Genomic DNA, 25,138 nt, shown 5'->3' on the forward strand with positions numbered 1-25,138 from the left:
GCCCTGGGACTACAGCCCTACCTGTGGAGGGATACAACATCATTGCTGCACCACATCATCTGTTCCAGAGAAGCAACCCTGCAGCGCTGGTCAAATTGACCAGAAACCACAGGTGGTGTCACGAATCATCTCAACAACTTTATCCCCATCACTCTACCCCTTTTAAATTGACCGCCTAAGGCCATGGGCCAGGTCACTGCCACTGTGACATCTCCCATTGTAATCAACGGGCCCGGCACCGAGTACCCCACGGCCTCTGGGGTGAGTCAACTTTGGCGTTACGAACAGGATGATGAAGCCCGGTACCACCGGGTCCTGTGTGCTGAAGATTTATTGGACTTAAAATTGCTGAAAATGTGCAAAACAACCAAAATGATAGACTATAAAATGGACTCTCAAAATGGCTGCCGGCGCGGTGAAGAAGGGCGTGACAACATGGGTGGCCCTAAGAAAAGAGTGCGAACTGTCCTGGGCCTCCCCTGCCTGAACTTCTATGCAACAGCAACATGGCCCACCCCCAGAGGGGTTCGTATATTGGCTTGGCATGGAGGGAGAGGAAGAAGACGCCGCCCCAGGAAGGAGGAGCAAAGCCCTGTGGCGGGAAAGGAGCCCAGGAAGGAGAGAGAATGCCAGGATGCCATGTTGGAAGAAGGACGGAGGCCTGAAGAGTGCGAGGAAGAGGAGCTTGCCTTCCCCGACGCAGTAGTCGAAGGCTCCGGCCCTGCTTTTGTGATGGACCACAATCAGCTGGAGGAAGAAATCACCATGCTGAGCCGAAGTCAGCGGCTGAAGCAGGAAGCGCTGCGGACATTGGAGCGGCAGCGCACCCAGGAGGGGCCTGCAGAAACGGTACCTCCACCACCAGTACCCGTCGCCACTGCACCAGTTCTCCCCCAGGCAGCACCTGTAAAACCCGCGGCCGCTGCTATGCCATCAGTAGCGCACGCCACCACTTCCACACTGCTGCCGCCGCTGGGTGCTGCCTGCCAGGAGGAGTTACCTGAGGCCCCGGGAGCTGAATGTGAAGCAGGGACCGTGTTCCTGCCTGGACCTGGCGCGACTGCGCAGGTCCCACCGGAGGCCTCAGCAGACCCTGAACCAGCCCCTGCTCCACTCCAGTTGCCGCCCGCTGACCAGGCAGCTCCAGCAACCACCACTGCCACCGGCTGCCGTCCAGTGCCTGCACCAGAGCCAAGCCATCACCGGGAAACGTCAGGTATGACCGCCACCCCTGCAACCGGGTAGACCCCTGAGTTCCTGTCCACCGTGTGCAACAGGCCGGTATTCCGCATGGAACAAATGGAGGAGTTGTGTTCTCAATTCCAAGGCGCTAAGCTGACTGCGATGGAGAAGTGGAAAACGTCCCTGCTGTAAAGAGCGAAGCTGGAGCAGACGCGTCCCATCCGGCGTCTTCTGAGCTCGGCGGAGGAGCCTGAGCAGCTAATGGGTGTTACCATGCATCACGGATTTCCCCTACCAGAGATTTGTTATCCTCACCTTTCATCACGCAAGCGACAAGACCACCACTATGTACATTACTAACTAAACTGTTACCCAGGAGGTTATTGGCACCGCTGTGTCCCATTGTTTATCTTGTTTCCAGTTTTTGCCTAGTTTTGGGCATCAGTTTTCCCCTTTTATACAGAACTACAGTGATCATGAACTTGAAATGATTCACAAAATTTCCTGTAAATAGTTTGCGCCTCTTAAGGTGCTCTCTTTTGGTTTTACATGAACCTTCTTCAAATAAGGACTACCTCAGACCTGGAGTTCTGCTCCAATTCTAAGGACACTGCAAGACATCCTGGCTGGACCAGTGTCTATATCACCCAAGAATGATTGCCCTTAATGTCTTAATAATTAATGCTTAGTATTTTATAGTGAAAGCATTTCTTCTACAAGAATAGGTTGTAGTGGGAGCCTCTAATAAAAATGTTGATAGCAGTAGAGTATAGTTATGGCATTAGAACAGATTTTCTATAGAATTTAGTTGGTAGTAGAGATGAGCGACTTTGCCTTTTTTCGGGTCGAGTCGGGTTTCATGAAACCCGACTTTCTTAAAAGTCGGGTCGAACGAAATCGGCCGATTATCATGAAAAGTCGAAGGCCAACTGAAACACGAAACGCAATGCAAGTCAATGAGGAAGCAAAGTCGGCAGGGAGTGGAGGACATTAAACACACCTACAGTGCCCATTTGAATGGCAAAAACATCAATTTTTATTACTGAAGCTTGTCAACCTTAGTTTACTTCATAATAATAGTTACGCACTGAAAACTGGGGGTTATTTGGCTAAAGTTGTGGAGGGGTAGGGCTGGCTCCAGGTTTTCATGTGCCCTGGGCCAAAGAGCGCCCCTTTAACACATACCACAACTCATAATGCTCCGATATGGTAGAGAAATAGCAGTATAGTACAATGAAAAATACTTCACTTTTTACATCTCATGACTGATATCGATTTTAAATTCTCCAATAGCTCCAAAAACGGACAGTATATTACTCCATACAGTATTATGGGCACTGCATAGTGCGCTATACAGAGTAATGAGGTCCATATATTTCTCCATACAGAATCATTGGTCCCATATAATGTTTGAAACAGTATATGATGAGCTCCACATAATGCTACAGTATATGTTGGTCCCCATGGATGAAGCTCCACTGTCTTATGGGCCCAAATAATTCTCCATATATAATGGGCCCCATTTCTAATGCTCCAGTGTATAATGGGCCCTGTAAATGCTGCTCCAGTGTCTGATGTCCACCTTTGGAATGCTCCAGTATATGGTGGGCCCCATATATCATTCTCCAGAGTATAGTGCTCCCCAAAAATTGCTGTCCCAACATTGACAGCAATCCCTGTACTAGTCTGGACTCTACCTCATCCCCATCTTCCATCTCACTGCACTTGGCTGTTTAGGCAGAGGGCGTACAAGCGTGATGTCATTGCGCTTTCTGATCAGAATATCACTGTCAGGACACGCGGAAGACGTCATGGCGGTGGAGCAGGGAGAGGTAAGTATTTCAATGCAGCAAGTGCTGTGATCCGGAGCAAGCACGGGGGGCCCACTTGTTGGCGACGGCACTGGCACAGGGCCCCTCATAGTACGGCGGTGTGTCTGACGGCGGGCACCGGCAGAGACACTTTTGCGTACTATGAGGGGCCCTGTGCCAGTGCCATCGCCCATGAGTATGCCCCCCACCTGCTCAAGGAACCTGCACTTTCATCTGCACCTTCCTCTTTGTCACCGTGTAAGGTGGTATAGTATGCGGGAAGGGGAACCTGAGTTTCCTCAGGGTCACATTCTGGCTGTGTAGAATGTGAGGGGAATGTAGTGGTCTGGGTCAATGTACCAGCAGAATCATCTAGCAGTGGCTGGGCATCAGTGCACTTGTGGCGTCCCCAGGAGTACAGTCGCCACAGTGGCATTACCTTCCTCCTAGGGAGTGTGATGTCATGCTTGGGAGCAACGAAGGATCTCTCTAGCAGTTCAACCAACACACAACACATTTCCCACTCCAGGCCAGCAGGGAGACCTCTGAACCTGAGTGCTGAGGAGCTGCTCTCTGTGGCCGGGAGGAGGTAAGTTAGGGCACTCTGTGCAGGGAAGGGGAAGTGTGTGGACTTGAGAAGGGGAGCTGGAGGATGAGCAGAGTTAAGGCTCACTCCTAGCTGGAGCGCATGGTCCGGATTCCGGTCTCCGAGTTTGTAGGGACACTGACCTTCCTGCAGCCGAAACCGGAGGAAGTAGCAGTTGTAAATGCTCTGTACCCAACTAAGGCTCGGAGGCCCCAGCATCGATGTGTGGGAGCCAGAAGGAAAAGGCTACGGCTGCCTGCCATACGAGAAAGTTCCAAAAGAGAGTCAACAGGGGGAACTTCATTGAACTCAGCACTGCGAATGCCTCAGATAAGCGCTAGAACGGAGGCCACACTACCTATCTGCAGAGAGAGAATTCCAAATTGGCTTCCAGGCTGACCAACTCCTTCTCCATCTGTACTCTGGGTCCTGGACGGCACTTACCAAGTACAGGTAAAGGAACTGCATGACTGTGTCTGTCATCTTTCTCCTGCGCCTTGCGCACGGCTCTGCTACATCCTGCACTGCACACCATCTACCAACTCTTTCATCTGCCCTGCGACTACGGCCCTACCTGTGCAGGGCTTCTACATCTTAGCTGCACCCCAACATCTGTCCCAGAGAAGCGACACTGCAGCGCTGGTCAATCTAATCAGAAACGACAGGTGGCGTCATGTACAGTATCATTCACCTATAAACGTAATTCACCCCTTTGCATGGATGCCCAGGGCCACGGAACGGGTCACCACCACCGTGACACATCCCTGTGAGACACCGGCCCGGTACCAATTAACCCCACTGCCCTGGCTGGCCACCCACACTCCATGTCTGATTCATCTTGGACTTGGGAATTCACGATTTGACTTGATAACCCAGGCATGGTATGATAGAAAGAGCTACATGGACTAATGTGAAGTGTAGCCTGCTGCATCATTCACTTTTGGTGGGGGTGAAGGACACAAGGAAAGGGGTTCTTCCTGACCAGGAGTCAGCACTTGACGACTCAGTGCTTGCATTTTTTGAAACTTCAGAAGAGGAGGGCATATTTGCTGGAGTCTGTTTCAGCAATGTAAGCCAAAACCAGTTCCTCATGCTCCGCCTTTAAAAGCGGTTAACCTACTCCCAGAAAAGGTAGCCTTCCAGGCGTTCCGGAGTCAGACCATGACGCAGGCTCAACACCTCCTGCCTTAGCTGCTATTGTGCTTTTGCCACTACCAGCAGATGCACCACCACCATCAGCACCAGCTGGCCCCCCCACGCCCACGTCCGCGGCCTCTTCCACCAAACTTCAAAATTTTGCAGAAAATAGACCCAAAATAACATCAGATATATGGCACTGTATCAGAAGCGTACAGCTCTATTCAGTCAAAGGATAATTGTCAATCTCCCTATATATTCCATCAGTCACACAGAGATGCTCACAGGCTCAGTATGGATTAGACAAGAATATAAAAATTAGACAGAGTGTACAGTATCATCAGATAGCAGGTATATATAGTATAGTTTAAACATTCTAAATCTCCGTAGATATTTGAGGAGGCATACACAGACACTCTCAGGCTCAGTATTGGATTACAACACAATCTAAAAAGCCGTAAAACGGTAATGGATCTCAAGAGTACAGCTGTACACAGTGTAGGGGTCATTGTTGTCAATTTCAGCATTTATTTCCACAGTCAGAAAATAACTCTCACTTGGTCAGTTTGGATTAGACCAGAATATAACAAGCAGTAAATGGGTAATGTATCCCAAGCGTAGAGCTGTATACAGTGTTGGGGTAATTTTTAAATGTACATCAAAATTGCAGGAGTAACCCATAGACACTCACATGCTCAGGATGGATCACACCACAATATAACAAGAAGATCCACAAGAAATAATCACACATGTGGGGCAATGTTCCAGGTGTCAATGATACACTTAGAGTGTTGGTTGGAGGAGGACTTCCTGGCAGAAAGGGTACAGTATCACCAGATACCAGGTATATATAGCATAGTTTAAACATTAACGATGTACTTCGATATATCAGGAGTAGTGTTGAGCCAACCGGCTAGTGTTTTGGTTCATCGCACATGAGGTAAGTTCGTCGAATGTTCGTCGAACGTTTGAAGAACAACGTCGAAACGTTCGAAGAACATCGTCGAAACCCCATTCAAAACAATGGCAGGCAAACACAAACACATACAAACACATAGAAAACAATTACAAAACACCTTTAAAGTTGTCCCAAAGCAGACAAAATGCTCAGAAGACGAAAATAACATATGGAAAAGGGCAACTACATTTAGAAAAGAGGTGGAGGAGTAAAAGGAGGATGTGGAGGAGACACAGATATAGGCTTGTCATGCCCTTATGAAGTCAAGAAAGGCTGGAATAAAAAATACAAACCAAAAAAAATAAAAAATTCTGAAATCGAACACGATCATATACCGTCGGACTGCCCACCAATAAATTATGGCAACTGCCGATGGGGCGGCGTTATTCCCACGAACCTCCAAACTGCGTCCATGAAGGCAAAGTGTTTGGTTTCCGGGGGCTGTATGATTGCAAAGCTGAACCTTAAAGGAATGTCCAAAAGGGCACCACCAGGAGTGGAGCCTCCACCCGGGAAACCACAACCATACAAGCTACAGAAAAGATGGACAGATTGCAAGCTTTGTCGTTTCTGTGTGTGGTGTGGTATGTCCGTTTGTAGTTGTGCTAGCGATTTCTCAGCTTTATTCCGTTAACGACCGAGACTCCGGCATGCCCCCGCAGTACGCGTCAAGCTTACTAGAGGGATACGCGAGGCTCTGGCACGTGAGATCGAGCAGTAACAGGTCTATCATGCCCTTACATGTCCGGGGCTGCATGCGCGCTACACTGAAAGGACCAGCTTTTGTCGCTTACAGGTGCTGATAACCCGCTGAACACCATTAGTGATGGGGATCTGGGATTCCAATTATTCCCCACGAACGATGATTTCCCAGTAAGTGCAGGTCAACCGCAATTACGGAATTAGGCCTAACCGGCATTCCTGACAAAATGAAAAAATTACGTGTCCAAACCACAGGTGCTGTAGCTTGCTTAACAGCTCGGCAGCCGTTCTCAGGCCCAGTATGGATTCGACAACATTGTAGAAAGTTCATAAAGGGTACAGTTTCACCGGATAACACATATATATGTAGCATAGTTTACACATTAAAAACCTATGTCTATACATCAGGAGGCAGGCTCAGACAGTCCCAGGCCCAGTAAGGATTAGACGTGATTGGACAAAGGTGAGAAAGGGTAATGTATCACCGGATTACAGGTATGTATAGCATAGTTTACACATTAAAAACCTATGTCTATAGATCAGGAGGCAGGCTCAGACGGTCTCAGGCCCAGTATGGATTAGACGTGATTGGACAAAGGTGAGAAATGGTACATTATCACTGGATAGCAGGTATATATAGCATAGTTTAAACATTTAAAATCTCCTTGTTCTCAGTATGGATTAGACAACAATCTAAAAAGTAGAAAAAAGGAAATGTTTTTGAAGCGTACACCAGTATACACTTTTAGTGGTATTTTTAAATCTTCATATATACTTCTGTCTCAGTAAGACAGTCCAGCCTCTCCGACATAGGAAATGAGATGCATACAATTACTGACATAAAGTCTAGTGATTGCAGAAATCTAGGAATTCACAATCACGGGAAAAACTGCCGTCACAATTCTCTGAGGCGATGCTGACCCTCAATTAATTTGTGTGTGGAGACAGCGAAAACATAACTTTGTGAAGAAAGTGTTGCTGTATCGCAGTACCGTTGATCCCATCAGCGCTACTCATCTCCATCAAATTTTAATCACAGGGAGAGATGTAAACATGGTGCTCACTGCCTATCATGATCTGTCACGTAACTTTGGAGTGTAAAAGACAGAAGTCACAGGCCGTAGGCGATTCTATGGGATTGGCATGAGAGGGCACATTTAAAAATGTGCGCCGGAATGTCATGCATCTGTGAGTAGGAAAACTGTGAAAGCTGATGATAAACCACCACTGCATGTCATTGTGAGTCGAGGTCCATAAGAAATGGAAGCCATTGATCATCTGAAGCTAGAGCCCGGCCAGCGGGACAGGGCATAGCTACGTCTTAACTATCATCTATAAGTTCAACAAATTTGTAGTGGCAGTCCCAGTGAAGGATTTGACAGCCCAGACTACACAGCGGAGGAGCAGGGAGAGGTAAACATTGCAAATGCTGGGGCCCTGCCCAAGCAAGGGTGGCACACTCGTGGTTGTTGGTACTGGCACTGGGCCCCTCATAGTACGGCGGTGTGTCTGATGGCGGGTGTGCACCCCCACCATCAGAGACACTTGATTGCACTATGAGGGACCCTGTGCCAGTGCCAGTGCCCGCGCCCAAGAGTCGGCCCACCCACTTGTCCAGGGCAACGGCACTCGCACGGTTGGGTGCGCTAGGTGGTGACCCCGGCCATGGAGGGGAGGCAGCCCAGATAGGGAGGTTTACAAAATGGCATATGTTGATGTTGGACATTCAGCTTCTGCAAAAGGCGAAATTGGGCAAGTGCGAGGAAGAGGAGGTCCAAAGCAAGTCATTTTTCTGGCAACCTAGTTGTCACCAGGGGAAGGTGGGACAAAATCCTTGGAAACCCATGCATGGTTCATTTTAATGAAGGTTAGATCATCCACATTTTGGGTCGACAGACGGGTCCTTTTTTCTGTCAGGATTGATCCAGCAGCACTGAAGACTCTTTCTGATAGCACACTTGCAGCTGAGCAAGCGAGCTCCTGTAAGGCATATTGTGCCAATTCAGGCCAGGTGTCCAGTTTAGCGGCCCAATAGTCAAATGGGAATGACCTGTGCGGGAGAACATCAATATGGGACGAGAAGTAGTTTGTAACCATAGTTGACAACTGCTGTCTCCTGTCACTTTCAATCGATGCAGTATTACCAGTCGTGTGAGCGGGACTTGAAAAATCAGTCCACAACATGGTCATGAAACCCCTGTCTCCAACGCCACTTCTGATGTGTGCACCACGAACACCTCTTCCAGGCTGCCCCCGGCCCCTACGGCTCGTGTGAGAACCATCACCGCTGCTGTGTGCTGGGAATGCCTCAACCAACCGGTTTACCAGAGTTGCTTGTTTGTTAGCCAATATTAGGTCAAGGTTCTCCTGTGGCATTATGTTTTGGAATTTGCCTTTATAGCGTGGATCCAGGATGCTGGCCAACCAGTAGTCGTCATCGTTCATCATTTTGGCAATGCGGGGGTCCCTTTTTAGGATCTGCAAGGCATAATCTGACATGTGGACCAATGTTCCCGGTGTCAATGATGCTCTGCGAGTGCTGGGTGGAGGAGCACTTTCTGGCAAATCCACATCCCTCCAGTCACGCACAAACTCTGTACCAGACCTTGCCACGCCAATATTTTCTCTTGCCCCACGAGAAGCATCCTCCTCCCCTAAATAATCATCCCCATCATCATCCTCCTCCTCTTCCTCTTCTTCCTCCACCTCGTCCAAGAGAGGTCCCGGAGCAGACAATGGCTGATTGTCATCAAGGCTTCCCTCCTCTTCCTCCTCATCTACCTCGGCTGCAGACGCCTGCTCCTTCATGTGCATCAAAGTTTGCATGAGCAGACACATAAGTGGGATGGTCATGCTTATGATGGCATCGTCTGCGCTTACCAGCCGTGTGCATTCCTCAAAACACTGAAGGACTTTACAGAGGTCTTTCAGCTTCGACCACTGCACACCTGTCAACTCCATGTCTGCCCTCAAAGTGCCTGCCCGTGTATCATCCCACAAATGCATTACGGCCTGCCTCTGTTCGCACAGCCGCTCAACCATGTGCAGGGTGGAGTTCCACCTTGTTGCAACATCGATAATTAGGTGGTGCTTGGGAAGGTGGAGCAATCGCTGCAACTTCTGCATACGACTGGAGTGTACCGGCGACCGGCGGATGTGCGAGCACAGTCTTCGAACCTTATGGAGCAGGCCTCTTAACTCCGGAAAATTATTGAGGAAGCACTGCACCACCAGGTTCAAGGTGTGAGCCAAGCAAGGTATGTGTTTGAGTTTTGAAAGGGCTATGGCTGCCACAAAATTCCGGCTGTTATCACTAACTACCATGCCTGCCAAAAGATGTAAACTGGGTAGTTAGTGTGCACTCTAGTCAAATATAGACGAGGTGCAGGTGCAACGAACCAGTAGGTCCTAATTACAAGTTAATTAAATTCACCGCACACTCAAACAGACTGTTTGAGTGTGCGGTGAATTTAATTAACTTGCCTCAAGATGTAGACTGCCCAGCCTTGACTCAGCTTGTAGCTGAAAGTAGTCGGCCAGTACCTCCGCGGTGTGTCTGTCGCCCAAACACATCATCTGCAACACAGCCTGCTGATGCTTTCCACTAGCTTATCGATAGGGGGACACCAAGTGTGCAACACTGGCAGCTGCGGATGGAGTGCTCGTGCGACTGCGCTCTGTGGATGAGCTTTCGCTTCTGGAGGTGGAGGAGGGTCGAACACCTACAGCCAACTGTTTATACCGTGGGCTAGGCAGCACTGTCCCACCACCGCTGTCCCCTGTGGACCCTGCATCCACTACATTAACCCAGTGTGCAGTGATGGACACGTAAAGGCCCTGGCCATGCCTACTGGACCATGCATCAGTTGTGAGGTGCACCTTTCCACTCACTGATTTCTTGAGTGCATGGACAATGCGGTCTTTCACATGAAGGTGGAGGGCTGGGATGGCTTTGCGAGAAAAGAAGTGGCGACTGGGTAGGTCATAGCGTGGTACTATGTAGGCCATGAGTTCGCGGAAAGCTGCGCTTTCAACCAACCGGTAGGGCATCATCTCTAACGAGATTAGTTTGGCAATGTGGGCGTTCAAACCCAGTGTACGTGGATGAGAGGATGAGTACTTTCTTTTTCTACTCATAGTCTCTGGTAAGGTGAGCTGGACTTGAGAGCTGCATATGGTGGAACTAGCGGTGGACATGGCGGACTGAGAGAGGGTTGATGATGGTGATGGAGTTGGTGTTCTCTCTGATGGCCTAGATTCAGTCTTTCGTTGATATACGTAACATTGTGATTCCCTGACTGCTTTGGCCTTGCGACGACACCTCAACATTTGCTGCTGGTGGTGTGCTAACCGGTGGGCTTACTGTGGGGGAAACAATGTAGCGTTGCTGACTACCTTCTTTGGGAGCAGTTGCACATGTGGTACGTGAGGTTTGGTAGTCCGTCCACGCTTGCAAGTGCATGGTGGTTAAAAGTCTAAGCATGCAACTGGTATTCAAATTTCTCAGATTTTTTCCCTCGGCTAAAGGTCTTTGCGCATTTCTTACAGATAACCTTTGCCTGATCATTAGGATTTTGTTCAAAAAGTGCCACACTGCACTCTTCCTACTATGGAAGACATTTTGAGGCCTTGCACGCTGTGCTATTTTGACCGTCTGGCCAAGCTGTCCTGCAACCCTTTTGGTTTTTGTAACCCGTTTTTGGACTGCTCCGGGCCTGACAGATAACAGCTGTTGCGATGTCGATGCCTGCTGCAGATGCTCCTCCTCCTCCTCTTCTGAGCTATTGGCAGCGGCACCCTCTTCCCCCAATGGATGCCAATCTGGGTCAACAACTGGGTCATCCATCACCTCCTCTTCAATGTCATGTGCACCTTCCTCTGTGTCACTGTGTATGGTGGTATAGTATGCGGGAAGGGGCACCTGAGTTTCATCAGGGTCAGATTCTGGCTCAGTACACTGCGAGGACAATGTAGTGCTCTGAGTGAATGTACCAGCAGATAAATCTAGCAGTGGCTGTGCATCAGTGCACTCCATGTCAGATTCATCTAGGACTGGGGAATTCACGATTTGACTTGATAACCCAGGCATGATATGAGAAAAGAGCTCCATGGAGTAATCTGTAGTGTGGCCTGCCGCATCCTTCACTTTTGGTAGGGGTGAAGGACACGAGGAAAGGTGTTGTTCCTGACCAGGAGCCTCCACTGACGACACAGTGCTTTTATTTTTTGAAACTTCAGAAGAGGAGGCGATAGAGCTGGAGACTGTGTCAGCAATGTAAGCCAAAACTTGTTCCTGAAGCTCCGGCTTTAAAAGCAGTTTACCTACTCCCAGAAAAGGGAGCCTACGAGGCCTTGTGGAGCCAGACAATGACGCCGGCTCACCACCTCCTGCCTTAGGTGCTATTGTGCTTTTGCCACAACCAGCAGAAGCACCACCACCAACACCACCATCAGGACCAGCTGGCAACCCCCGCCCACTTCCATGGCCTCTTCCACCACACTTCTTCATTTTTTTGAAAAAGGTACCCAAAATAACAACAGCTATATGGTACTGTAAAACAAGGTAAAGGGTCTATAGAGTATTGGTGAGAATTTGAATCTCACTGTAGATTGGAGGACGCCGAACTATTGTCTCAGGCCCAGTATAGATTACACCGCAATGTGACAGGCAGAAATTGGCTGGTGTATGAGAAGGCAGAAGCTGTATAGAGTATTGGTGAGAATTTTAATCTCACTGTAGAGTGGAGGACGCTGAACTATTGTCTCAGGCCCAGTATAGATTACACCGCAATGTGACAGGCAGAAATTGGCTGGTGTATGAGAAGGCAAAAGCTGTATAGAGTATTGGTGAGAATTTGAATCTCAATGTAGATTGGAGGACGCTGAACTATTGTCTCTGGCCCAGGACAGATTACACCGCAATGTGACAGGCAGAAATTGCCTAGTGTATGACTAACTACAAGGTGTATATAGAATTGGGCAGAATTGGAATCTCCCTAGAGTGTAGGTCTGTAAGAACGGACAAACTTCTCGGCTTTTCCTTACAGAGTCACACACTTAGATAGCTTCAATTTGCCCTTGATAACAGATGTTACACGGTCCTGAGAGAGGAGCGTGAACGTACACCGCTGTATGGTGTATGTAAAATTGTCAAGCTCCGTGTTTTTGTATATGGACTGACACACGCTGTCTCTCTCTAGTTTTGAATGTAATCAAACAGCAAATATACTAAACTGTTTGAAAACCAGACAAAACTATAAGGTGGAGGTCTGTAAGAATGGAACAACTCCTCGACTTTTCCTTACAGAGTCACACACGTAGATAGCTTCAATTTAGCCGTGATAACAGCCATTATACGGTACTGAGAGAGGAGCGAGCACGTACACCGCTGTACGATCTATGTAAAATTGTCAAGCTCCGTGTTTTTGTATACGGACTGACACACGCTGTCTCTCTCTAGTTTTGAATGTAATCAAACAGCAAATATACTAAACTGTTTGAAAAACGGACAAAACTATAAGGTGTAGGCCTGTAAGAACGGACAAATGCCTCGACTTTTCCTTACAGAGTCACACACGTAGATAGCTTCAATTTGGCCGTGATAACAGCCGTTACATGGTACTGAGAGGAGGAGCGAGCATGTACACCGCTGTACGGTGTATGTAAAATTGTCAAGCTCTGTGTTTTTGTATACGGACAGACACACGCTGTCTCTCTCTGGTTTTGAATGTAATCAAACAGCAAATATACTAAACTGTTTGAAAAACGGACAAAACTATAAGGTGTAGGCCTGTAAGAACGGACAAATGCCTCGACTTTTCCTTACAGAGTCACACACGTAGATAGCTTCAATTTGGCCGTGATAACAGCCGTTACATGGTACTGAGAGAGGAGCGAGCATGTACACCGCTGTACGGTGTATGTAAAATTGTCAAGCTCTGTGTTTTTGTATACGGACAGACACACGTTGTCTCTCTCTGGTTTTGAATGTAATCAAACAGCAAATATACTAAACTGTTTGAAAAACGGACAAAACTATAAGGTGTAGGTCTGTAAGAACGGACAAACTCCTCGACTTTTCCTTACAGAGTCACACACGTAGATAGCTTCAATTTGGCCGTGATAACAGCTATTACATGGTACTGTGTGAGGAGCATACACCGCTGTACGGTGTGTGAAAAAATGAACGCTCAGTAACTCACCAGGACAAAACAATAAAATTTGGATTGCTTTGAAAAGAGCAGTTTGCTCAGCATTGTGAAAACAGCAATGCAGCTATCAGGGAGCCTTAAAAGGCAGCCTAATAGCCAACAGAGCTGATACACCGAAATATAGCCTCCCCTTGCACTGCACAGTAACTGGTGTGTTGTACAGGAAAAATCGATAGCAGCAGAAGTAGTTTTTGGTATCTTTTTCCCTGCCTAACGCTCTCCCTACAGAATCATCATCAGCAGCAGCTCTCCCTATTCTGAGATCAGCATAAGTAACATGGCGGTCGGCGTGCACGCCCTTTTATACCCCCTGTGACGCCACACAAAGCAAGCCAATCACATGCGTGCCCTTCACAAACATGGTGGTAACCGCTACTTATGTCATCACATTGCCCACAGTGTCCGTTCTTCCTGATTGGCTGAAAAAGGGCGCAAAAGCATCTTTTGAAATGCGACCTCATTGCCGACCTCACGCTAAGGTCGGGTTTCGCTTCATGAAACCCGACTTTGACGAAAGTTGGCGACTTTTGAATTTTTTTGACCCGTTTCGCTCAACTCTAGTTGGTAGTAATGTTTTAATAAAAAAAAAAATGTGAAACTCTGAATAAAAATGTTGAATTCCGGTGACGAACCAGGAGTTAGCGGTTGTCACCTATGGGTCTAGAAGAAACAGCGGAATGTGGAAATGTGAATGACAAAAGAAAAAGGTGTTGAAGTGAAAATGATAATACTTGAACTGGTAGTGAACTTCTTAGCAACGGTTACTAACAATAGCACTTTAAATTAGGTAAAATGTTAAATTATAGGTAGTCTGTTAACTTGTTCTGTAACGTTTAAGAATCAGTGCCTCCCATATTGGGAAGTTTAGTTTAAAAATTGTTTACTTGTTAAAATGCATTTTAAAAATTTTGTATGTTCCTTATCTAACATCTTACTACTCATTTGTTTACAGCCCGCGGACATGCTGTGGTTAACGGAGGGGGTATGTGGCGCCCCTGAGGGTTCAGTTGCCACAGAGGTACTGCACCTCCTCCTGAGGTGTAGTATCCCACTCTCCAGGTAAGATGGTAACACCTGACCAGCCTCCAACACCTGCATCCCACACATCATAGTAGTGTAGCAAAGCACCTTTGGTGGTTCCCTGCTTGGACACAAAGAGTGCTGGGAGGTGGGTGGAGCTTAGACTGCAAAAGAGAGCGTGAGAATATTAGGAAAAGGTCAGTTGATGAGAGAAGTTCCCCTGAGAGGGATGGAGTGAAGGAGGTGCTGCAGCAGACTTCAGTGACCTGGAGCTGCTGGCACGGGAAAGAGAAATAGAAAGCCTGATTCTTCAGAAGGAAGAAAGTTTAGTACGTAACGTAAGGAGAAGAGAACTAAGGACTAGGGTCAGAGCAGAACCCTTCCTGAAGTTTGAAGCACATGGCCGGGTTCCGGTCCCCGAGGCTGTTTGTGAAACTAATGTTCCAGCAGCAGTCACCAGAGGAATAGGAGCTGTGACCACTCTATTCCCACAAAAGACTCGAAGACATGGTGGCAACCTATGTGTGAGCCGTGACATGACGGATGGAGTCCCTGAAGCAGGCTACAGTCACTTGTCATGCAAGTCGAGTTCCAAGGAACATTTGAGAGGAGGAACTTGGGTTTAACACACAACTACAAGTACTTCAGTATAAGCGCTAGTGAGGAGACGTTCAGAATAGGCACACAAAAGGGAGAGCTGGAAAGGTTAATTCCATCTGCCTGGGAGTTGGCTGAGCCCCTGATCTGGAGACCGCAGCATTGAAGCGGGCACCTGTCTGTGCCAAGAACGTGAGTAAAAGAACTGGAACTGCATTCATCTGTCTCATTGCCTTCTTCTTGCGCCAACCCCCTCAGCACTGCTACATCTCTGTGCCTAACACTGCACCATCTCCTTCTCCTCACTATCTCCTCATCTACACCAACCTCATCTACTCTGCCCTGGGACTACAGCCCTACCTGTGGAGGGCTACAACATCATTGCTGCACCACACCATCTGTCCCAGAGAAGCAACCCTGCAGCGCTGGTCAAACTGACCAGAAACCACAGGTGGTGTCATGAATCATCTCAACAACTTTATCCCCATCACTCTACCCCTTTTAAATTGACCGCCTGAGGCCACGGGCCAGGTCACTGCCACTGTGACATCTCCCATTGTAATCAACGGGCCCGGCACCGAGTACCCCACGGCCTCTGGGGGCGAGTCAAAAGGTCTCCTGTGTGTGTGAGGCTCCAGACCGAGCCTGAAGTATTGGACATTATCCCAGCCTGTGGGCCCACAGGCCTGGAGGAGCAGAGCCCTGATATGGACCTTTATACTTTGTTTTGCCTGAGCTAAAGGCTATTTATTTTCTGTTTGTGCTTCTGGGGCTTATGAAGAAATAAACCCACATGAACTTTTAAAGGAACAAGCCTCCTGTTTTCCTCCCGTTGCATCTGAGCGAGTACCACACCTACAGTTTCCATTATTAGGAGGTGGGTCTCCCATACTGTTTGCCTTTGCAGGGAATGCAAGGCGTGCCAAAAATATGGACGCACCCCAATACCCCTTGGAAAAGACGTGGAGGAGGGCCTCATAAAAAAATGTTCCTATTATTAGGAAATGGTTCTCCCATACTGTTTGCATATGAAGTGAATGCAAAAGCTACCAAAAATTTGGATGCACCATACTACCCCTTTGAAGAGACGTACAGGAGGGCTTCCTCAAAACAATGTTCCCATTATTTTGAAGTGGTTCTCCAATACTGTTTTCTTATGCAGTGAATGCAAGGACTGCCAAAAATTGTGAGGCACTCCAATGCCCTTTGGAAGAGAAGTGGAGAAGGGCCTCATAAAAATATGTTCCCATTACAAAGGAGCGAGTCTCCCATTGTGTTTGACTTTGCAGTGAATGCAAGAGTTGCCAAAAATTTGGAGGCACTCCAATGACCCTTGGAAGAGTCGAGGAGGAGGGCCTCATAAAAATATGTTCCCATTACAAAGGAGCGGGTCTCCTATATTTGTAATGCCTATGCACTAAGTGTATGGGCTGACAAACATTCACCCCTGAGGGGGTATACATCAACATACTGCATAAAAATTTTTGTTACGGGCATCAAAAAGACCCTTTAAAAAATTATGTGGGTGTTGTATCACGGACCACGGTTACCCTGGTGATATAGTAGTGGTGGATGATGAGCATGAGGAGAAGCAGGAGGACAACAGCAAATAGGCCAATTTCAGGAAGTGTATACCCATGTGTGAGTGTGAAGAAGTGCATGGAAATAAACCTCCGAAAAAAAAGACACTGGATTTGAGTTTATGTTTTGCTGCTATCATTCGGTCGTGTTGATAAGTCTGGCACAATCCAGCCCTTGTTCATTTTTATAAGAGACAGCCTGTCAACATTTTCAGTTGACAGACGGGTGTGCTTATCGGTTAGAATTCCATCAGTGGCACTAAAAACCCGCTCTGACAAAACGCTAGCGGCAGGGCAGGCCAGGACCATGCCACGTGTCCAGCTTGGATACCCAATAATTATAAGGCACAGATGAATCACGGAGGACGTTAGTACCATCAGCAAGGTACTCCCTCAGCATCTTCCCAAACTTTGCACTCCGTGTGAGAGTACCCCACGCCTCAGGGCCTGTGCAATGGGAGGGACAGAGAAAACTCTCCCTGAGCTTTGACAGTGTTCCCCTGCCTCTGCTGGATTGGAGTTATGTCTCTCTCGCCTCTACTCCTTAGTTGTGTAAGGAACTGTGACCTCTGCTGCCAGCATTTTCAGATGGGAATTTTTTTTAGTAATTCCGCAACAAGGGTCTTCTGGTACTGCCTCATTTTAGTAGACATGTCCGCCTCAGGAATAAGAGAAAGAAAGTTCTCCTTGCAGCATAGGTCTAGAAGTATCACCAACCAGTAATGACTGTCACCCAAATTTGGAGAACGTGAGGGTCACGATCAAGGCAGCGTAACATAAACTCAGCCATGCATGCCAGATTGCTAACAGGCAAGACTTCCGTGTCCTTACCAAGAGGACGACTGACCATGCTCTCCTCCTCGTCCCTGTCCTCAGGCCATCCACGCTGAACAGACGGTATGCCAATTGTACAGAGAGTACCATCTATAGTGCATGAAACTAGCTCCTGTTCTTCCTCCTCCTCCTCATTGTCACCCAATCCACATTGGGATAAGATGAGGCTGGCCTGTGGATAATCACCCTGCATGGTTCCTTGCTCCATCTCATCATGCTCCGCCTGCAATCCATCCTCTTTGATTGTGAGCAGAGAGCATTTCAGAACACAGAGAAGCAGGATGGTGATGCTAATTATGGCATCATCGCCGCTCACCATCTTGGTTGAGTCCTCAAAGTTTTGGAGGATGGTACATATGTCTGACATCCATGTCCACACTTGAGGTCTTATGTGTGGAGTCTGAACTGAATTCCATCATCCTTGTTGCTGGTAGTCAACAACTGCCCTCTTCTTCTCACAAATCCTTCCCAACATCTGCAGTAAATGCACGACACCAAACTAGTATAAATTGCCAATAATTACAAAATTTTATTAAATACAATAGCATGACATAACAAGAAAATTCACAGCTAAAACAGGGATACTGCAATCCTGAAGAGGAGCCATATTGCACATTTGCCCGAAGCTGGCATTAACAAATGCATATTATTGCAAAGGCCTTCATGCCTACAAAAAATGCCAAACTCATATGTCCATGGTAACACCCATATGGATTGCTTTCATATCAACTGAGTAAACATACTAAAATTATTCCTTATGGACAAGGGCATAACCCAATATATGAAAATACTCTATGAGCAAGCAATACCATCTGGCTCAAAATGAGCGTCTCAAACAGGTGCACTAAGAAATTTAGACAATGGAAAATTTCCCAATCGGACACTTACATGAAGGGAGTGTGTAGCGCTGGCATCCCCGTCGCCCCAACGCGCGTTTCGCTTCTTCATCAGGAGGCGTGTCTAAAGGCGGGTAACTCGCCATTATATATGATGAACGGCCAATCATAATGCACAGAGGGTGCACATCATTAAACTATTCCATGGCGCGCTCTAACTGCATCATGCCACTTCCTGTCCTTCCGGCGCATGTGCCGCTTATGTCACACTCCTGAAGAGAAAGGCCTCGGGCTCACGGCGGTGGAGTAGAAGCCGCGATGCGTCACCATGGTGACCGCACACGCGCACTCCTCTCCTGGTGGCCGCTTGCATGAAGGTCGGAGCTGACAAAGCCAGACATGCGCACTCGGCTTAAGTGGAACAAACTGGACCTGTCACGTAATGAAATTAGCTGAGGACTTTTCACTAATCATGAAACATACTCAATTAAATATTATATAGTAATTATTCATAAAATACATTTGTGCTTATTAAACTCAATGTGGAAAATATGTATCAGTAATGAATATAAATGTGAGATACCCTAATCATATAACCCCTCAATAGTGAGTACAAATGTGCATTGCCCTAATCATAAATTAATATATGACAGTATATGAATAGTGACATCAATCACAAAAACATACCAATTATGTGCAAAAACACACAATGTGCATACACAAATATAACATAATACTGGACATGTGCTAGAAATACTTTTGTGTATAATATATATGCCAAATGCATACCAAATAATGTGAGAAGATAAAAAACATGAAAAACATACATAATTACTCAAAAATCATGTATATAGCATATTAATAATAATTCTTATATGTTTCTTGACATTTTAGGAAAACCAGATCCATATTGAGATTCCTTCTTATAGCTGGTACTTCAATGATGACAAAACGATCCAGAAATACATCTGAGATACCGTTCAAAAACTATTAAACCTAAGCTGTGAACAAAATTCATGTTAGTACAATGTAATTATGAAAATAAAAACCCACCCTCAGAGAAAAAACCCTAAAATAATTAAAATAATATAATTTTATAAAAATGAACTGAACCCGAAACTTTCATTTAACCCAAAGGGGGTAATAGTATGTAACCTGTAAATCCACCTACTTTCTACCTGAGATAGTCTTTTGAACAAATCACCCCCCCTAGGACCAAGAGACACCTGATCAATACCTCAAACAACCAGCTTACTTGAGTCGGACTTTTGATGATCCTTGAAATTTGGCTGCATATTTGCGCTTGCTTTTCCAAGGACTGGGGTATGGACAACTGAAAACTGCGCTGGGACAAGGACGTGGATATGCTCGATGATGGTGCTAGTTGAGTGTGTGCAACAACAGGTGCAAGACAGGAGGCATCTTCGCATGCACCATGGACAAGGGATTGGCTTGCATGCACAACAGCAGGAAAAGCAGTGGTGTCACCCGCAGACAGTGTTCCTGGACCCTGGGGTTCGGCCCACAAAGTCAGGTGCTTTGCTGCCATGTGCCTGATCATGCTGGTGGTGGTCAGGCTGGTAGTTTTGCTGCCCCTGCTGATGCTGGCCTGACAGGTGGGTTAAATGGCCTTTTTGGGGTTATCAGCAGAGTCTTTAAATAGTAACATAGTAAGGCCGAAAAAAGACATTAGTCCATCCAGTTCAGCCTATAAAATTCTGTCAGAATAAATCCCCAGATCTACGTCCTTCTAAAGAACCTAACCATAACTGTAAGATACAATATTGTTACGCTCCAGGAAGACATCCAGGCTTCTCTTGAACCCTTCGACTGAGTTCGCCATCACCGCCTCCTCAGGCAGGGAATTCCAGATTCTCACTGCCCTAAACAGTAAAGAATCCTCTTCTATGTTGGTGGAAAAACCTTTTCTCCTCCAGACGCAAAGAAAGCCCCCTTGTGACCGTCACCTTCCTTGGTATAAACAGATCCTCGGAGAGATATTTGCATTGTCCCCTTATATACTTTTACATGGTTATTAGATCGCCCCTCAGTCATCTTTTTTCTAGACTAAATAATCCTAATTTTGCTAATCTCTCTGGGTATTGTAGTTCCCCCATCCCCTTTATTGATTTTGTTGCCCTCCTTTGTACCCGCTCTAGTTCCATTATATCCTTCCTGATCACCGGTGCCAAAAAACTAAGTTCCATTGCTGGGATTTGAACTCATAGTTCTCTGGTTCCTAAACCTACACTTAACCAGTGTGCTACTTCGTCAATTGTCTTTAAAAAACAACCAGACTCAAGAAGACCTAACAGTTGTACTGGAAACTTCCATCGTGTTGGTGTTACAGGGATAGGTTGCCCCCTTTTGTCTGCGGCCACCACACTTCTTCCTGTGTGTTGGGCTGCTATGCCTCCCCCCCACTGTGTGCTGCTGTTCTCGCTCTGCATGTCCTCCTGCCAGGTTGGTTCAGTTACTATATCATCCATCACCTTGTCTTCCACTTCCGCACCCTGATCCTCGTCTTGACTTTCTGGCAATTGTGTCTCATCATTGTCCACCTCTTGTGACACTTTCCCACCATCGCCTTCGTGTGACCGTGGCTGCTCAAATATTTGGGCATCGCTACATGCGATCACCTCTTGCCCCGCTTCAAGTTGACTGGGCGAGAGGCCTGAATCTGTAAATGGAAAAGTGAACAGCTCTTCGGAGTGTCCAATTGTGGGATCAGTTGTCTCGGGGCACTCAGCATGGAGGGAGGAAGGAGGATCAGGGTGAGGAATATGCGGTTCAGAATCACGGCTACTGAGACTTGACCATTTGGAAGACAGGGTGGTGGTGGTGACAAAGTGACTGGAAGCATTATCCGCTATCCAACCAAAAACTTTTTGACACTGCTCTGGGTCCAATAGTGGTGTGCTGCTGCGGTCCCCTAGTAATTGGGACAGGAAGGTTGGGTGAGAAGATGTGGGTGTCACAATTTCAGCTTGCCCATGGCCTCGGCATCTGCATGCACCATCACCATCACATCCAGTTTCCCGTCCCTTTCCATGCGCCTTGCCCATTTTAAATGGAGAACAATATTTAACAGGTTCACTACCAATGGCTGAACTTGGAGCGAACGTATATGTGATCCGCGTGACAGACAAAACCCTGCTTAAAATTGCTGCCTTGTAGGTAACTATTTTTTTTTTCAGCAAACTGGTGTCTTATGTGAGACACTACAACAAAATTTAACAGTAGGCCAGAAATGGCTGAATTTTCAGTACACTGAGATGTGATCCGTGTGATGCCAAACCACTGTTTAAAATAGCTGGCCTGTAGTTATCTTTTTTTTTCAGAAAACTGGTGTCTTATCTAAGACACTATAAGAAAATTTAACAGTTAATATACAATAACCCAGGCTCATATTGATGCGTTGGCCAAGAGACCTACACTTGGCCACTGCTAGACAACTCCAAAATATGCATATTTCAGAAAGGAGAACAATAGGAGTATTTTAAAATTATGACACAAAATCTTTATTGAAACAGATAAAAACAGAAAAACAGACTCGGGACAGAGAAGAGGAATGGAGTGACATCGACGAGGAAGTCTGTCACAGCATCTCCGACCTCTAGGAGCTTAATGCTGGGACCAAGAAGCAGCATGAAGCCACCTCCACTGAATGTTCATGCCGGGAGGGGAAGCAGAGCTAGCTATACAGCGGAGGAGCGCGGCAGGGAGGCCTGTCGCAGCTCCCAGAAGCATAAGGAGCGAGCGTGGTGAGCAGAAAGAGGAGGCTGTGACCTCCTCACATGCTGATAACGTTGTTGAGAGAAGCTGCGGTTTCTCTGTGACAGCCCTGCGGCTGCACATGGAGAAGACTATGAAGATGGAGCAGGGGAGCAGCGCGGTGGCACCTGCAGAGTCGGACCAAGCCGGGAGGAGAAAGCACAGCAATGCAGAGCGGGCAGCACAGCTGAGGAGCGCTCTGGGTCAGAATGCTGGGACACAGCTGACGTCGATGGGAAGAGGCTGTAAGGATCCTGTGACAGCGGCAGCAGCGATTCACATGCCATCTGTGGAGGTGAGACCGGCGCCTGCCGCGGATCCTGTAACAGCGGACGAAACTCTGAAGAAGTGTGAAGGAGCCACGGCAGGACCGGTTGCTAAGAGAAGGCAGAGGCGGCTGAAGATACCCGGCGGGGACCTGGCAGCAGTAGCGGAGGTGAAGCCGGCTCCTGTCACGGCCCCGGCTCCAATTACCAGCGTTGTGAGGAGACGTCAGGAGGCCGAGGCAAGAATGGATGATGAGATGCAGAAGAGGAGATCTGGCGATGATTTAGTCATATCGGCGACATGTCTGCCTGCTGATCCCTCTACATCCACACAGCAGAGAGCTGCAGGAAAGGTACTGTCCTCTGTGGCACCAGAGTTTATACCCAGGTCAGTCTATAGTGGAGGGGATCGGGTTCAGAAGCGGCAATTGAAGCTTAACCCCTTCACCCCCAAGGGTGGTTTGCACGTTCATGACCGGGCCAATTTTTACAATTCTGACCACTGTACCTTTATGAGGTCATAACTCTGGAACGCTTCCATGGATCCCGGTGATTCTGACATTGTTTTCTCGTGACATATTGTACTTCATGTTAGTGGTAAAATTTCATTCAAATAACTTGCGTTTATTTGTGAGAAAAACGGAAATTTGGCGAAAATTTTGAAAATTTCGCAATTTTCCAACTTTGAATTTTTATGCCCTTAAATCACAGAGATACGGCACACAAAAAACATGATAACTAACATTTCCCACATGTTTACTTTACATCAGCACAATTTTGGAACCAAAATTATTTTTGTTAGGAAGTTATAAGGGTTAAAAGTTGACCAGCGATTTCTCATTTTTACAACACCATTTTATTTTTAGGACCACATCACATTTGAAGCCACTTTGAGGGGTCTATATGATAGAAAATACCCAAAAGTGACACCATTCTAAAAACTGCACCCCTTAAAGTGCTCAAAACCACATTCAAGAAGTTTATTAACCCTTTAGGTGCGTCACAGGAATTTTTTTGAATATTTAAAAAAAAATGAACATCTAACTTTTTTTCATTAAAAAAATACTTCAGGTTCAATTTTTTTTATTTTACCAAGGGTAACAGGAGAAATTGGACTGCAAAAGTTATTGTGCAATTTGTCTTGAGTACGCAGATACCTGATATGTGGGGGAGAACCACTGTTTCGGTGCATGGCAGAGCTCAGAATGGAAGGAGCGCCGTTTGACTTTTTCAATGCAAAATTGGCTGGAATTCAGATTGGACGCCATGTCACGTTTGGAGAGTCCCTGATGTACCTAAACAGTGGAAACCCCCTACAAGTGACCCCATTTTGGAAACTAGACCCCCCAAGGAACTTATCTAGATATGTGGTGAGAACTTTGAACCCACAAGGGCTTTACAGAAGTTTATAACGTACAGCGGTACAATTAAAAAATCATATTTTTTCCACAAAAATGATCTTTTCACCCCAATTTTTATTTTCCCAAGGGTAACAGGACCCTAAAAGTTATTGTGCAATTTGTCCTGAGTACGCTGATACCCCACATGTGGGGGTAAACCACTATTTGGGCGCATGGCAGAGCTCGGAAGGGAAGCAGCGCCATTTGACGTTTTTGGCTGGAATTGAGATCGGACACCATGTTGCGTTTGGAAAACCCCTGATGTACCAAAACAGTGGAAACCCCCCACAAATGACACCATTTTGGAAACTAGACCCCCTAAGGAACTTATCTAGATGTGTGGTGAGAACTTTGAACCCCCATGGGCTTCACAGAAGTTTATAACATAAAGCCATACAATTAAAAAATCATATTTTTTCCACAAAAATGATCTTTTCACCCTCAATTCTTATTTTTCCAAGGGTAACAGGACCCTAAAAGTTATTGTGCAATTTGTCCTGAGTACGCTGATACCCCACATGTGGGGGTAAACCACTATTTGGGCGCATGGCAGAGCTCGGAAGGGAAGCAGCGCCATTTGACGTTTTTGGCTGGAATTGAGATCGGACACCATGTCGCGTTTGGAAAAACCCTGATGTACCAAAACAGTGGAAACCCCCCACAAATGACACCATTTTAGAAACTAGACCCCCTAAGGAACTTATCTAGATGTGTGGTGAGAACTTTGAACCCCCATGGGCTTCACAGAAGTTTATAACATAAAGCCATACAATTAAAAAATCATATTTTTTCCACAAAAATGATCTTTTCACCCTCAATTCTTATTTTTTCAAGGGTAACAGGACCATAAAAGTTATTGTGCAATTTGTCCTGAGCACGCTGATACCCCACATGTGGGGGTAAACCACTATTTGGGCGCATGGCAGAGCTCGGAAGGGAAGCAGCGCCATTTGACGTTTTTGGCTGGAATTGAGATCGGACACCATGTCGCGTTTGGAAAACCCCTGATGTACCAAAACAGTGGAAACCCCCCACAAATGACACCATTTTGGAAACTAGACCCCCTAAGGAACTTATCTAGATGTGTGGTGAGAACTTTGAACCCCCATGGGCTTCACAGAAGTTTATAACATAAAGCCATACAATTAAAAAATCATATTTTTTCCACAAAAATGATCTTTTCACCCTCAATTCTTATTTTTCCAAGGGTAACAGGACCCTAAAAGTTATTGTGCAATTTGTCC

This window comes from Dendrobates tinctorius, unplaced genomic scaffold (assembly GCF_039654945.1).
Source record: "Dendrobates tinctorius isolate UK_male_01 unplaced genomic scaffold, ASM3965494v1 ptg000049l, whole genome shotgun sequence".
NCBI classification, from domain to species: Eukaryota; Metazoa; Chordata; class Amphibia; order Anura; family Dendrobatidae; genus Dendrobates; species Dendrobates tinctorius.